We start from the raw sequence: 15,102 nt of genomic DNA, 5'->3' as shown, positions 1-15,102 counted from the left end.
ACTACGAGCAACGCGATAACCGAGGTTTATAAATGTATGCGTGCGAATCCCTATGTGTTATTTTCGGAATAGCGCCAATCACGAACAACAAATTACGAGCAACGGGAACAACAGAGTTTATAAATCCAGCTTAAGCGGTTGTCGAGCAACCGTATCAGCAACAATGACCTGTTTATCCGGAAAAAAATCAAAACCATTTTCCCATGTTAATCTCCTATGTCCAGGGTGCTCTTGGACACCTGGTGTACTAGTTCTACAAACCACTTGTATGAGACAACATCTATCAAGTACTATGATTGTAAAGAAAACATCTTTGTGCTGCTGCCATTTTTTTTTTATACAGTAAGTAATGAATCTAAATTTTTAGATATTTTGATTATTCGAACTTACCTATCTCAAAAGGAAAGTAATATCTCCACTCTGTGATGATGGACTACTTTAATGTAGAGAGAGAATCAAAGAGTAATACATAACCACAGACCACGCCAGTAATTCTTTCGGTTATAGGGCATATTGTGCCCCCGAGCATCCACTGTGACGTCACCCGGCTGATGACTTTACGTAAACAAGTTCCGCTGATCGGCCATCTTGGATCTGTTGTGATGTCAAATGCCAACTGGTCACTTTGATTTTGTTTTTGTTTTTATGTGTCAAAAAATTAACATGCAATAATTGTATTTTTATTACAATAATAATCTAATAATCGGTGAAGATTATACACTAAAATCAAGTAAATGTTTATTTTCAATGGTCATAATGGATACAATGCCTGCTGGCCCAGGTAAGATTGCAATAGCAATTTCATACCTAACCTTAATAAACCATGTTGATGCATCATTACTACAAACTTTTATAGTCTGACATTTTTTAGGGTGGTTCAAGCAAGAAATTGGGTCTATTTTAAAGATCTGTATCCTGTATATGCTGAATACTTTACTACTTTTTCATGTGGATGAAAAAACACAACTTTTATGAAAAAATTGACCTAAGCCAGGAACAAATTACCCACTAAGAAGATTGCAACATAGTTGAAGAGTGAAATGCTGTGCAATGGGTTCAACTACTTACATTAGAACAGTGGATAAAAAACCAAGTTTTAAGGTCAGTAGGTATACTGATTTTATTTAAATTAACATCCAAGCATTGCAGTTTTTATTATTGTTATGTTGAACACAATAATTAATAATTATACACTTTAGTAAACTGCATTGTTCAACCTTCAGTTAATTAATATGTAATAAGCAATTTTTCGCGAGATCATGCTGGATCCCGGTGAACAAAATCCGGTATACGTGCAATTATACCCCCACTCTTCCAAATCTTTTGTTCACTATCACTCGACCGAGAGCTCACGAAAATACAGTGGTAACCCGCATAAGTTTTACCAGGTAACCGTTAAAAATTAAAATAAATAAATTTAAAATAAAGAATGGATCCTTTATTTTAAACTTTGGATTTAATATGGGGAATCTCCATCGTCTCCATTTTGCAAATGGAAACGGAAACTCTATATTTGTTGATGCTATCCTTAATGGAAGAACTATTTGATTTAACGCCCGTTTTGGTCATTTTCAACGAATACTTGAGTGCAAGTTGCCGAAAAAAATTAATATTCATTCCGAACCAGTACTTCCATCCTACAATTGATCACACTGATTGGATATACAAATACAATTCGGATGTGTTTTTCCAATTGTTTAGACTAAAAAAAGACACGTTTGAACGTCTTGTCAGAATTGTTTTAGAACATGATAAATATGATTTAATAAAGAAAAAATATAGGGGCGGAAATTACCCTTATATCCCAGAAAGATCAGTTTTAATGTTTTTATGGTACATGGCACATAATGATCCATTAGTTGTCATTGCAGATAGATTTGGAAGTGTTGCCTCAACAGTTATGCAAATTGTAAATGCTTGTTTATACATAGTTAATAAACTAAAACATATTTACATCAGATGGCCTGAAAATGATGATGAAAGGAATTCTATTGAAGATGGTTTCACCTCATTCCCAGGTAATCACAATATTTTTGTATATCAACAACAATTTTTGGCAATATCAATAATTATGCAAATTTGTAGGTGTTCTTGGGGCCATTGATGGAACCCACATAAATATTAAAGTACCTTTAGCTCAAAGTGATAGTTACACAGATAGGTATCAGAAAAAGTCAATTAACCTCACTGCTATTTGTACTTCACAAAAATTATTTACTTATGTTTTTGTGGGTTTTCCAGGTTGTGCACATGATGCCAGGGTAAGAAAACACTATGTAATTTATTAATAACTATAATAGGTCAAATCTTACCCTTCATTTTGGATATCTTTTTCATAGTATAGTAAGAGGTTTGAGGATTTTTCAAGTACTCACTTTTATACAAGCACATAGAACAACCTGGAAAAAATAAGTTTTTTCCAAATGATGACTGTCACATAATAGGGGATAGTGCTACCCATTGAAGAGTTGGTTAATGGTTCCATACAAAGGCCACAATTTGACAAGAAAACAAAAAAACTTTAACTATAGATTATCATCAGCTAGAGTTAAAATTGAAAATGCATTCTCTTTTTTAAAAAGTAGGTGGGCAAGACTTCAATTTATAAATATTTATAATGTAAGCAAAGCAGTAGAAATTTCAATTGTTTCATGTGTGTTACACAACTTTTGTATAATTAATCATGATTACTGGTCGCCAACAAGTAACTGTGATAACAATGATCTACAAGATCATCTAGATGATCTAGAGGATTTTATTGATGATAGAGACCAATTTATGGGTGTTGTAAAAAGAAACCAAATAGCTGACAGCCTTTTTAACTACTGATCGACTGCAGTAGATATAGTGTAGGGTGTAGGTATGTACTATGTAGGTATACATTACTTGAAAATGATTTAATGCCTGTTTTCCTGACACATTTTAAGTATAACTTAAGCTTGTAACAAAACTTAATACGGGCCTGCCTTTTAAATATCTGCAACACTAAAGTACAACCCTGTACTGACCGACAGCCGACAGCGCCCGCCGGCCGGCAAACGAATTAATATAAGTTTAAGTAAGGTTAAGTGTGACAAGCATGTGAGATAAGCTTGGGAGAATAAAGTTTTCCAATTTTAAAAGTGATTTACTCATTTTTACTTCTTAAAACTCTTCTTCCCTGGTAGCACGGGATTTACAGAAATTCCCGTCTACAAGCTGAGGTTTGAATGTGACAAACAGTGTAAACTGAACTTATCTAAATCTAAGCTGTCCTTAAACTCGCCCATTTTTCCGACAGCCAATGTCGGAAAAATGGGCATTATCATTAATGAACTAAAATCAGATAAGTTGTAAACCATATAGTTATGCTTTTTGGCTTTTATGTATTAATTGAAAATAAAGTTTAAATCAGAAACAAATATTTTATTTACATTTTTGTACTCAAATAACTTACTAACCTTGATTCAAAATCACATTAGTAGTATTACCACACACATTAAACACTAGGTTAATTCTAATCTGAGTCGCTGTCTTCTCTTTTTCTTTTTCGAGATTTAATTTCTATCAGTTTGTCCAATTGGTTTAAAAAACGTTCTCTTTGTTGATTTTGGGTTTCCATTAGACTTTTTAATGTAGTGAAATGCTCATTTCGTTGTTCAATATCCTTCTTTGTCAACTCAAGAAGTTGTGAATTAGTAGTCATTTTGGATCTCGGTGTTTCAGTGGTGTTGAATCGGTTTTTTATTTCTGCCTTTGCATTTGAGGAATTTGCCTCGATATTTGCACTGCTTGAGGTTTCTGTTTCTTCAATTTCTGGAGTAGAATTAGGGCTAATGCCGCTGCTAGTAGTTAAAGACAAGTGAGTCAATTAAGTTTTTAGGGTTAGTTTTATCTTTGTTCCCTAAAATGCTATGCAATAGTTCTAAGTGTGATGGAGGGTCTTTTTGACTTTCTCCAGTAGATTTTTGATATATAGAAAGTATTGCTTCTGCAAATTTGCAAACTTCAACCTCAACTTTTCTACAACTTCCTTTCCACTACCACCCACATTAAATCCCATCCCTCCCATTTCCTCTGCTATTTTTTTCCATAACTGTGACTTGATAGTTTTTTTATCATCAAATCGATTGGAGTATTTCTGTCTTAGGGTTAGAAATACTTCAGTTGCTTGAAAGTCCTTTGGTGTAGGCCTTTTCTGTGTCCAAATTGGAGCAGTTGGGTTATTCTCAATGGCTGAACTTGCTTCAACCTCAGACTCTGTTGTTTCATTGCTTGGGCCAGTAAATTTATCAGACCCTTGAACAGCTTCAACAGAATGACCTTCTCTACCATTTAAAACTTCTTCAATGTATTTTTCTGCACTGATGGGGTCTGTAAAATATAATTATGTTGTTATAATTTTGATCCATTTATTATTAAATACTCACCATTAAGTAATGTATTGGCCATCTCCATATTCACAACAACTCGAAAATCTTCACCTCTGTGATTTATCAGAAGCTCCATTTCTTCACTCTTTTCCTTTTCCATTTCCATTCTGAACTAGGGCACGATCAAGGAACGACTAATCTAATTGAAAAATAACCTCCAATCTTTTGAATTGAAACTGAACTGACAAGTGAAGTGATTTGTATAACCGTCTTCTCTACACCGTGAACCCAAACAGATCCCGGTGAACAAGTAATGACGTAATCATATGACGTCAGTCATGTATTCCCCTGTAACCGTTATGTCGCTAAAATGAGGCGGTAACAAGAACCTAGATCACAGTGATTCAACGTGATCTCGCGAAAAATTGCTTAATAATAATCTAATAATCGGTGAAGATTATACACTAAAATCAAGTAAATGTATATTTTCAATGGACATAATGGATACAATGCCTGCTGGCCCAGGTGAGATTGCAATAGCAATTTCATACTTAACCTTAATAAACCATGTTGATGCATAATTACTACAAACTTTTATAGGTAGTCTGACATTTTTTAGGGTGGTTCAAGCAAGAAATTGGGCCTATTTTAAAGATCTGTATCCTGTATATGCTGAATACTTTACTACTTTTTCATGTGGATAAAAAACACAACTTTTATGAAAAAATTGACCTAAGTGATGAACAAATTACCCACTAAGAAGATTGCAACATAGTTGAAGAGTGAAATGCTGTGCAATGGGTTCAACTACTTACATTAGAACAGTGGATAAAAAAACAAGTTTTAAGGTCAGTAGGTATACTGATTTTACTTAAATTAACATCCAAGCATTGCAGTTTTTATTATTGTTATGTTGAACACAATAATTAATAATTATACACTTTAGTAAACTGGCATTGTTCAACCTTGAGTTAATATGTATTATACAGTGGCTTTTTTAAGTACTGCATCAATTTGATAAAATGGAAGGATTTCACAAAAACATTCAGTACCTTATGTTTTTATTTCTAAGAGAGATTTTGTATTCTACAACAATTTACAATTCTGTTCAAATAAATATCAAAAACACCTTTTTCAAAACTATAGGTCTCCCAACTTTTATTAAAAAAAATACCTAGTAAAAAATTAAAATCAGTTCAAAATGAATTCTATCGACTGTTTGACAATAACAATAGTATATTATTCAACGAGCTTTTTATGATAGCCATTAATCCCTAAGGGGGATGTTTACGTCACCAGCCGCAGGCGAGGGACACAAATCTCCCGTGGGATTAATGGCCATAAAAAACGAGGATAATACTATACTTTGTCCACGACCACTGTCCATTACCACTAATGCCAAGTGCAGGCAAATTAGAAGTTGATACTCTTTTATGTAGATACTGTTTCTTTCTCATGCTAGTTGATTTAACATAATAAAATAAATTTTCTTGTTGATACAAATATTTTTTATTAACAACAGTGGAACAGCAAAGTCACTAAATCATATTCATTATGTAATTTTGACCTAATAAATATGATTTAGTGTACTAACCTAAATTAAGTTATACTAATATATAATTAACAATTTCTAACTAGTACCTACATTAAGGACATACTAAAAAAGGTTTGTCGGGATACATTTTAATTTATAAACAGAAAATGACTTAGAATTATTGATTGTTACATTAACATTGGAGCAATTATTGAAGTTTATAGTAGGTATCGGGTTAATATCGAAATTATGTGTAGAAACAGTAGAAATATTTTGAATATTTTCAAATAACTTTTGGGTGCCTTGTATAGAGTTACTGAGTTTTTCCTTATTAGTCATTGATTCGTCTATGTAGGATTCGGCCACAGTCGAGCTTTTCCATCCGCCATGTCTCTTCAGGGCAGTTATATCCCCCCCTGCGTCAACAAGCATTGTAGCAGAGGAACGGCGAAACGAATGTCCAGAATACTTTTCTGGATTAGGTAATTGTAAAAAGGATGCGATATTCCTACCCATGGCCGTAAATTTGTTTTTTCCAATTTTCTGTGCAGCACACTTTCCGTTTTGATACGACAGAAATAAACTATCTAACTTGGTAACTCTTCCGCGTAAATCAATATATTTTTTGCAAATTTCATAAAATTTGCCGGTTATTATAAATTTTCTCGATACGCCTGTTTTCGTTTGTGGTATGGTAACCAGCAAAATTGAACCAAGATCGTTTACATCTGCAAGTTTCATAGAATAAAGTTCATGTCCTCTGCAAGCACCCATTATGCCCATTATAAGGGCAACCTAAATCAAGACACTTCAGGATAAATAATAATGAGATTATATATTATTATATATATTATTATATTTTTTTTTACCTTTATTGCAAGATACTTTCTGTCTTCAGCATTATGTAAAAATCTATTGACTTCTTCTGGAGTAAAAATAGCAGCTTTTTTCGCTTGAAATTCGTGATTTTTCCTTTTCAGTAAGGCTCGTAGTTTAGCATAAGTTTCAATATTTATGGAGTGGTTGATGTCTAGCGTACTCCTTAGCATAGAATAGGTGGTCCACAATGTAGATGGTTTGTATTTCGTGGACAGTTCATTGAAATAAACCAATTAAACCCTCTCAGAAAATGAATTAATCTGCTTAGTACTTCTCCAATCCATGAAACTTTTGTAAGTTGACAAGTACAATGATTTCGATTTTTCTGGTAGCAAATTTGTACTTGTCGTTTTGGCAGCCTATATAATTTCTGGTGGAGTGCAACCTGGTTCCGTATCACTATCCGAACTCATTTTTAACAAGAATTACTGCGAAAAAAGCAAATATTTCTTATAAAATTACTAAATTAAAATTGAAATCCGCCATAACAACTGAAATGCCAAACTCGATACGATTAGGATCGCGTTTAAAATGGCCGTCGGTGTACAAGTCGTGACAGAATTTGGGAAAAAATGGATCACGTGAACAATTTATTTACATAACTATATGGTCGCATGTGACAAAGGCCACGATGCGCACACCAGCCGCCTACGACCACAAGGGCACTGACGTTGTCAATGTCAACTTAAAAAACCACAGAACTAAGGACGGTCATACACCAAAAATATTTCAAATAAATTATGGAATTTACCTAATGATTTGGCAAACTCCTGTACTGTGTTATTGCGGTGTATTTGTTAAGAAAATGGTATTCTGAATTAGCAGTAATTGCAAAGACATAAGTGGATGTCTACATGCACGAAATACCGCATATCCCATGTTTTATGCTTGGTGTGCAACCACCTTTAGGTCGAGAGGGAATAATGATCATTATTCCTCTTCATTAATCACTCTGACGCTATATGACCTTCATTTAGCTTCTGTCAACACGCTGAATATTAGTACATTATTGGTTGGTCGTGGACAAACGTTGTTTCAGAACACCATTGCATCGTTCTATTCCATATCGAGTATTTTTATGTGCTGTATTGTACCTTCCTTCAGGAGTGTCTGGCAAAGGGTTACCATCAATTGGCGTTAAAAGCCACGGGCGTAGAGGATATCCAGAGTCTCCTATGACGATAATAATGATGAATGTTTATTTAGTTTCACATCAACTCACCAAACAAATAAAAAGAGTTTCTTGCTCCATGTTGGTATTGTTGGTAGAAGTCTCTTAAAACCAACTGCACATTTGACTGATTCCATATATAAGAATCATGTGCACTTCCAGGAAATCTTGCTACAACATTTCTTATTTTCAAAGTTGAATCACAAATCTAAAAATATAGCAATATGTGATACAGTTTTAATTGATATAACAATTATATTACTAGTTGCACATTCAGAGAATGGTACCGTTTGCGGTTTGGAAATATATGATCCTCCTCATTGGGAGGTACAATTGCAATATGTGTGCAATCTATTAAGCCTACAACCCCAGGGAATTGATGCCTTCTGTAAAATCTACAAAAAGGTAAATACTCATAATTAAATTAGAGACTAATACTAGATAGTACATAGTTTTACAATTGCAAACTTTCTGGTGACGAACTTGTTCCATTTCTTGTACTGCGCTTGGAAACTTAATCCATCTGTTCATAATGTTTGGATTGTTTAGTGCTTCAATGACATCCCTTATAAACCTTGACACAGAAGATTGAGAAACTGCTAGGTGAATGTTGGACCCGACATTCATCTGATAGCTTCCTATGGCATATGTATATATTCTATGGCATTGTATGTAGGTATTTTATCTATACCTCTACAAAATTAATGCATTCTTAAACAAAATCCTAAAAGGTATACCTACCTGAAGCAAAAAATTTTAACGCAGTGAAAATTTTAGTTTCTATATCTAGAGCTGATGCTCTACTTGGGGGTTGCAAATAATGAGTTAACATTTCAATTAAATTTTTTGCTGTTTGTTTATTCAAACGATATGTCCGAATAAACATTCGATCTGAAAGATCAAAACTATTCCTACGTTGATGAAAATGTCTTCTTACAGCAGCATTTTCCAAATCTGCTGCAACTTCCAGAACTTCAATTTCAAAAATTGGAATTATGTCTTCTAGATCATCCATTTCTAAAAAATAAGATATACAGTGTGACCCATTTGGAATGGAAACACCCCTATAAAATTTTAGGTTATTAACCGATTTCATTGATTTTTTTTTAAATAAAATGAAATGTCTATTACGGGAGAAAATTTTAAATATTTATTTCAGTTTTCAGGTCATATTACGATACTTTTTCTTGATAGAAAATGGAGAATTTTTATATTGCGATTTTTTTATTGAAAAAATTACTACGCCACTGGAATTATAGTGCTTTCAAATAGCTGTGACCAAAATTTAATAAAAATCCATTCATTAATAACAAAGTTATGACAAATTAAAATTCAAAAATCCTCTAAGCTAACGGTCACAAAAGAACACCCTGCATCAACTGTTGCCATAGAAATGGTTATTGTTTACTTGTTTATTATTAATTATTAATTGATTAATTTAATTAAAAAAAAAATAATAAAAATTAATTTTTTAATTTTGGTCACAGCTATTTGAAAGCACTATAGATCCAGTGGCGTAGTAATTTTTTCAATAAAAAAATCGCTAATAAAAATTCTCCATTTTCTATCAAGAAAACGTATCGTAATATGACCTGAAAACTGAAATAAATATTTAAAATTTTCTCCCGTAATAGACATTTCATTCCTAATTATTTCAAAAAAAAAAATCATTGAAATCGGTTAATAACCTAAAATTTTATAGGGGTGTTTCCATTCTAAATGGGTCACACTGTATATACATACCAGGGTCGTGCTGGGACACCGGGACCTATCCCGAATATGACCTATCCCGGTGTGCCCTCCAGTCTAGAAATTTTGGCGCCCTCCTGTTCTGAAACTGACAAGTTACGACGAAACCGCGCAATGGCTTGCTCCAATATGAACACATGCGTATTAAATGAGAGCGTTTCAACGGTTTTGCGTTACCGGTTACCGCTGCAGCGACAACGCTTAATCCGCGTGTCGAGACTGGACAAGTTCAGGGAGCAAATTCCTGACTACAAATTGGAAGCTATTGGAGCTACTAGATGGTAAAGCCGCAGCAACCCAGGAAATAAAATATTCGGCAGAATGGATGAGTGGACGTGTTCTGAAGAACAGTCTTCAAACATAGCTAAACCTAAACACATTTATCTAGAGTTGATATCTCTTTTAAAAATTTCACAATCAACAAATTTCAATGCAAAAGTGAGACATAAAGCAACTGCTTTACTTAACAAGTATCTGGATTTCGATACAATAGTTATTGACATGGTATTCTTGCAAGTGTTCGAAATCAATACGCCACTATCAATTTATCTCCAAACAAAAAATGTAGACTACGCCCAAGCATGGAGGAATATTGAGTCTTCTCTAAGTAGACTAAAACGCTTACGAAACAAGATTCCTGAAATTTTAAAAGCAGCCCAACGCTTTGTTCTAAAAATGACGCAGAGAATTGAAGAAAGAGCAAATAACGATGAAACTCTTAGTGACATCGTTATTATTATATTAATTTAGGGTTGTTTAAGTTTATTAATTACTGTTGTTATTGCGAGACTTTCGTAGAATTTAAGATTTTTCTTCACCAAACTGGAAAACTTGCAACATTTGGTGGTAAACAAAGGCGGAAATTTCCAATCAAACTCTGGCTTGGGAACAACAACCACATTCAATTTAAATTATCTGGAAATAACATCACAGATAGGTGCATTCAAACGAGTCATTAACAGCCCAATACCAACGTTTCAAGAATTATTCCATAAAATTTGCAAGAAAGGAAAGGCAATGTGTGTATCCTGGGGACTATTAAATACTAAAGCAGTGTTTTAACTGATAACAGAATTGTTGGTGTTTTAAGAACTTGCTTCTTGGTTTTGTGATATAGATTGCTTATTTATTTCCTTTTGTAAATTTACCCAGCATTAAATACATATCAATTTGGTTTTGTTGTGTGATTTATTTAACATGTTTTTTCAATTTCAGTTCATTTTACTGTAAGAGCAGGTAGGTACCTCAGTTAAAGAAATTATCTAATTTTATGATTGTTTATGAAGAAAACTAGACTTCTTAGATAAAAAAAAACTTTGTGTACTTTTTAAAGATTTTATTTGTATATTTCATAATGTGTAAATAATACAATTAAAATAGTAATTTAACCTACTATCTGATGTAAAATATTGTATTTAACAGTAGTACCATCTGTTTCTAGCCTTATAGTCAGAGAAGATACGGCAAAATTTATAAGGGCTAATTCTGCAAGATAATGGCATTTGATCAAATTTATGTATTAAGTAACTTGTATCTTTCTAATATTAACTGAAACTTATTAGAAATTTGTTTTTTCAACACTCTGCATATGGATTTTGACAACACCATTATAACCATAGCTTCAAACACCTTTTGTTTAGAGTCTTTTAGAGCAATTGATAATGGGACTTTTTAAATTTGGACCCTATCAAAGCATGATAAGCAAACTCCAGATTAGGCAAATAAAGGTACCTGAAACATAAACTATTTAGTATTAGCAGCTCATTAATACCTATACCAGAGTCCTTTTTATAGTATTAGGTAAATCACCTTGTCAGCTTCTGCTAAATACACCTTCACTCTATATCCATGTTTTTTTCAGAATCACTGGCTTGAATAAACTTGGTTTTTGTAGTGTTCTTGTAAAAACTCTTCTTGGGAGTAAGTAAATACCTATATGGAATGTTTCCTTGTGACATGCATCCTTTTCTGTTCTACAAACTCTCATCTCATTCATTGCCGACGTGACTAGATGAAGTCAAAATTCTATCGCGCTCGGAACGCATGTAATAGACAAGAAAGGCAAATGATGACGTAACCGCCACGGGAAAATACATGGACCATACCATCTACGTCATCTGCTAAGATATTTACATCCCCACTATCCCTATTCCATACAGTACTGAACATACAATCATGCAATTTATCAACATCATAATTTCTTAAAGACCTACCATGAACCACAACATCATCATCCCTACCACTTCCGCCACCCAAACGGAAAGACAATATGGCGTGATCACTAATTTTCGGCGTGAGATGCACATCGAATGCAAGAGCCCTGTCGTTTGTTATTATACAGGGTTTTTCAATGAAAAGTAGCCACCCTGTATATCTTCCATAATAATTTCTCTATTAAAAAATGCTAAAACACCATCCAGATAAATTAATTGGTCATTAGTTTGTCTTAAAGTTGATGCAAAAATTGATGTTTTTTATCATCGTAATGAGTAGTAGTTTTTTAGTAAGAGTTTTTCCTTTTTTTATTATGTGTTATTTAGTGCGTTAGTGTGTGCTTGTGCAGGGTGATTAATTGAATTTTGACCACCCCCTTAACTTCCATAATTTTGATTTTAGCAAAAAACGTTAAATACAAAACTAGTAGATATTTGGGTCTACTTTTACTCTTAGATAAACAGTTATTATACAGGCTGCCCCAAATTTGAGTAACTAAATTAACCCTTAATCACATAGTCGAGGAAACATTGTTAAAATAACAGATGCTGCGGAAACAGTTGAATAATATCGATACAGAAATTTTACATCAATTCCTAAAATTTGACGTAGAATGCAAATATCGGATAAAAAGTTGGTCATTGTGTTTAAAAAAACATAAGTTTGGTTCGTTACTAAAATTTAGGACACCCTTTATAATAACTGTTTATCCAAGAATAAAGTGGACCTAAATATTTACTAGTTTTGTATTTAACGTTTTTTGCTAAAATCGAAATTAAGAAAGTTAAAGGGGTGGTCAAAATTCAATCAATCACCCTTATACACATATTGACTACATATTAATAATACTTATTATTTTGGTGTTTAAGAGTGAGTGTTGTGATTATGTTAATAAACATGGCTTTAAGTAAATAAAGCCAGCAACGTCGCTGCTTTAGTTTCGTGAGTCTTGTAAACCTTAAGCATCCACGAGTTTTGTCACCAAATTTTTTTTGCATATAAATTACGGCTTCTATAGCCCAGACAAAAAATAAAATATGGGATAAAATCAGAATTTTATAATATAGACTTGAATAGCTGTTACACAATGAGTTGTACAATTAACATTGCAGTACAATTTATAAAAACAAGCTTTGCCACCTATACTAATCGAATATTTAGGCTATCAAACATATTGTCACGTTTAGGGGTGCGTAGTGAGGGATGGTAGAGAAACAACCTAGGTCACAGGCAAGCCTCGTTTATTATAAAAACAACGTAAACCAAACACTTAAGGGGGGTTATTCTTACCCCCAGAATAGAAGGGCCAACAATACAATACAATACAATACAATTTATTTCCAATATCACAAAAGGGATGTAGGAAGATTACAAAATCACGTATATAAAAAAGAAAATACTTATCACTTATCACACATGTTATACGTCTTCAAAGCTGTAGCCTAGGAACTCCTCCACTGTATAAAAAGCCCTACTTAATAAAAGGTCTCTCATAAATGATAAAAACCTGCTGTTTGACAACTGACGTAATTTTGGTGGGATCTTATTATATATCACAGCACCAATATAATAGGGGTTCGCTTTAAATAATTCAAGCCTGTGTAACTCATATTGATAGTTATTTCCAAATCGGGTAGCATAGTTATGATTAGTATTTAGAGTTATGAAAGCGGACGCATTCTGCCTTACAAATTTTAAAAGTTCGAATATAAATAAACAAGGAAAAGTCATTATTTTCTCTGAGATAAATGATGGTTTACATGATTCCCTCGATTTTAAATTAAACATTATACGTACGGCACGTTTTTGGTTTAAGAAAGCTCTATTGGATGCAGACGATGCACCCCACAGCACTATTCCATATCTCATACGAGATTCAATATTAGCATAGTAGAATGATTTAACTGTTGCCCGACTCGTTATTTATTTTAGGCGCTGTAAAGCAAAACAGCTTCTCGAACATTGGCTGCAGACAAAATTGACATGTTCTTTCCAATTCAACGACAAGTCTAAATATAAACCCAACAACTTAAAAGATGTAACTTGTTTTATAGTTTTACCACTCAATTTGATAAGATGACTTTTCAGGTAGTTGGCTCCGCAAGGATGAAACTCCATTGTATACGTCTTATCTTGGTTCAAAGTTAATTTATTGTTACTAAAGTAATTTGATAACAAGCTCAAATTATCATTCAAAGTCCTTCTCAAGATATGCTCATCCTTATTTGAGGATAACAAAGTAATATCATCAGCAAATTCACAATGTGGTGCACTCAAATATTTTGGCATGTCATTAATGTATATAAGGAAGAGTAGTGGGCCTAAGACGCTGCCCTGCGGGACGCCAACTTCAATTGTTAACTGGTCTGATTCAGATTTATTGAATAAAACATATTGTTTTCTATTAGATAGATACGAGTTCAATAATTTATGACAATTTCCTCGTATTCCATAAGAAAGACATTTCTGCAAAAGCAAGGTGTGCTCGACACAGTCAAAAGCTTTGGTCAGATCAATAAAAAGGGCCATAACGTTTTTATTTTGATCTAGTTCCCTATAAATTTGGTTAATAACATAGCATAGTGCTGATAAAGTTGATTTCCTGCTTCGAAAACCATGTTGTGAGTCTGATAGTACATTATTGGAATCTAGAAAGTTTAGAATGCGTTTTGATAAAACTTTTTCAAAAATTTTCGAGAATATTGACAGGAGTGATATTGGGCGATAATTTCCGATATCAGCTGTGCTACCCCTCTTGTGCGCACAAATGACTTTGGATAATTTCAAGTAGTCCGGAAAAATCGCTTGCGTAAAACACAAGTTTAATAATATGCACAAGGGCTTACTGACCTCTGAACTACAAAACTTAATGAGTTTTGCCGAAAATTCGTCAGGACCGGTGGAATTCGTATTTTTTAAACTGTTTATTACTTCAATTATTTCTTTTTCTGTAACATCAAATAAATAGATTGAATTATTAACATGTGGTACTGTATTGAGGGAGTTAGAAATTATTGGTATGTGTAGATTTTGGAGCGATAAGGGAATATTTACGAAAGTGGAATTAAAATGGTTTGCTATTTCTTTGGAATCCGTAATTTCAATATCATTTACTAATATCCTATTTATTTGCTTGTTTCCTTTATTTTTAGTAGTAGAGTTTATAATATTCCAAATAGTTTTTGATTTGTTAGTAGAAGAAG

General features: G+C 33.2%; 1 long non-coding RNA gene across 1 annotated transcript; it reads left to right on the top strand.

The window, feature by feature from the left end:
* The first annotated feature begins 315 nt into the window (after nt 1-315).
* LOC145738143 (uncharacterized) lies at nt 316-3,126 on the top strand. The gene is made up of 3 exons (XR_014180603.1): nt 316-781; nt 872-2,018; nt 2,086-3,126. It is a non-coding gene; the product is annotated as an uncharacterized LOC145738143 (long non-coding RNA).
* The last annotated feature ends 11,976 nt before the right edge of the window (nt 3,127-15,102 follow it).

Source organism: Ips typographus, linkage group LG15 (genome assembly GCF_016097725.1).
Source record: "Ips typographus isolate SLU linkage group LG15, UJ_Ityp_2.0, whole genome shotgun sequence".
NCBI classification, from domain to species: Eukaryota; Metazoa; Arthropoda; class Insecta; order Coleoptera; family Curculionidae; genus Ips; species Ips typographus.
This window is presented reverse-complemented; position numbering and strand designations above follow the sequence as displayed.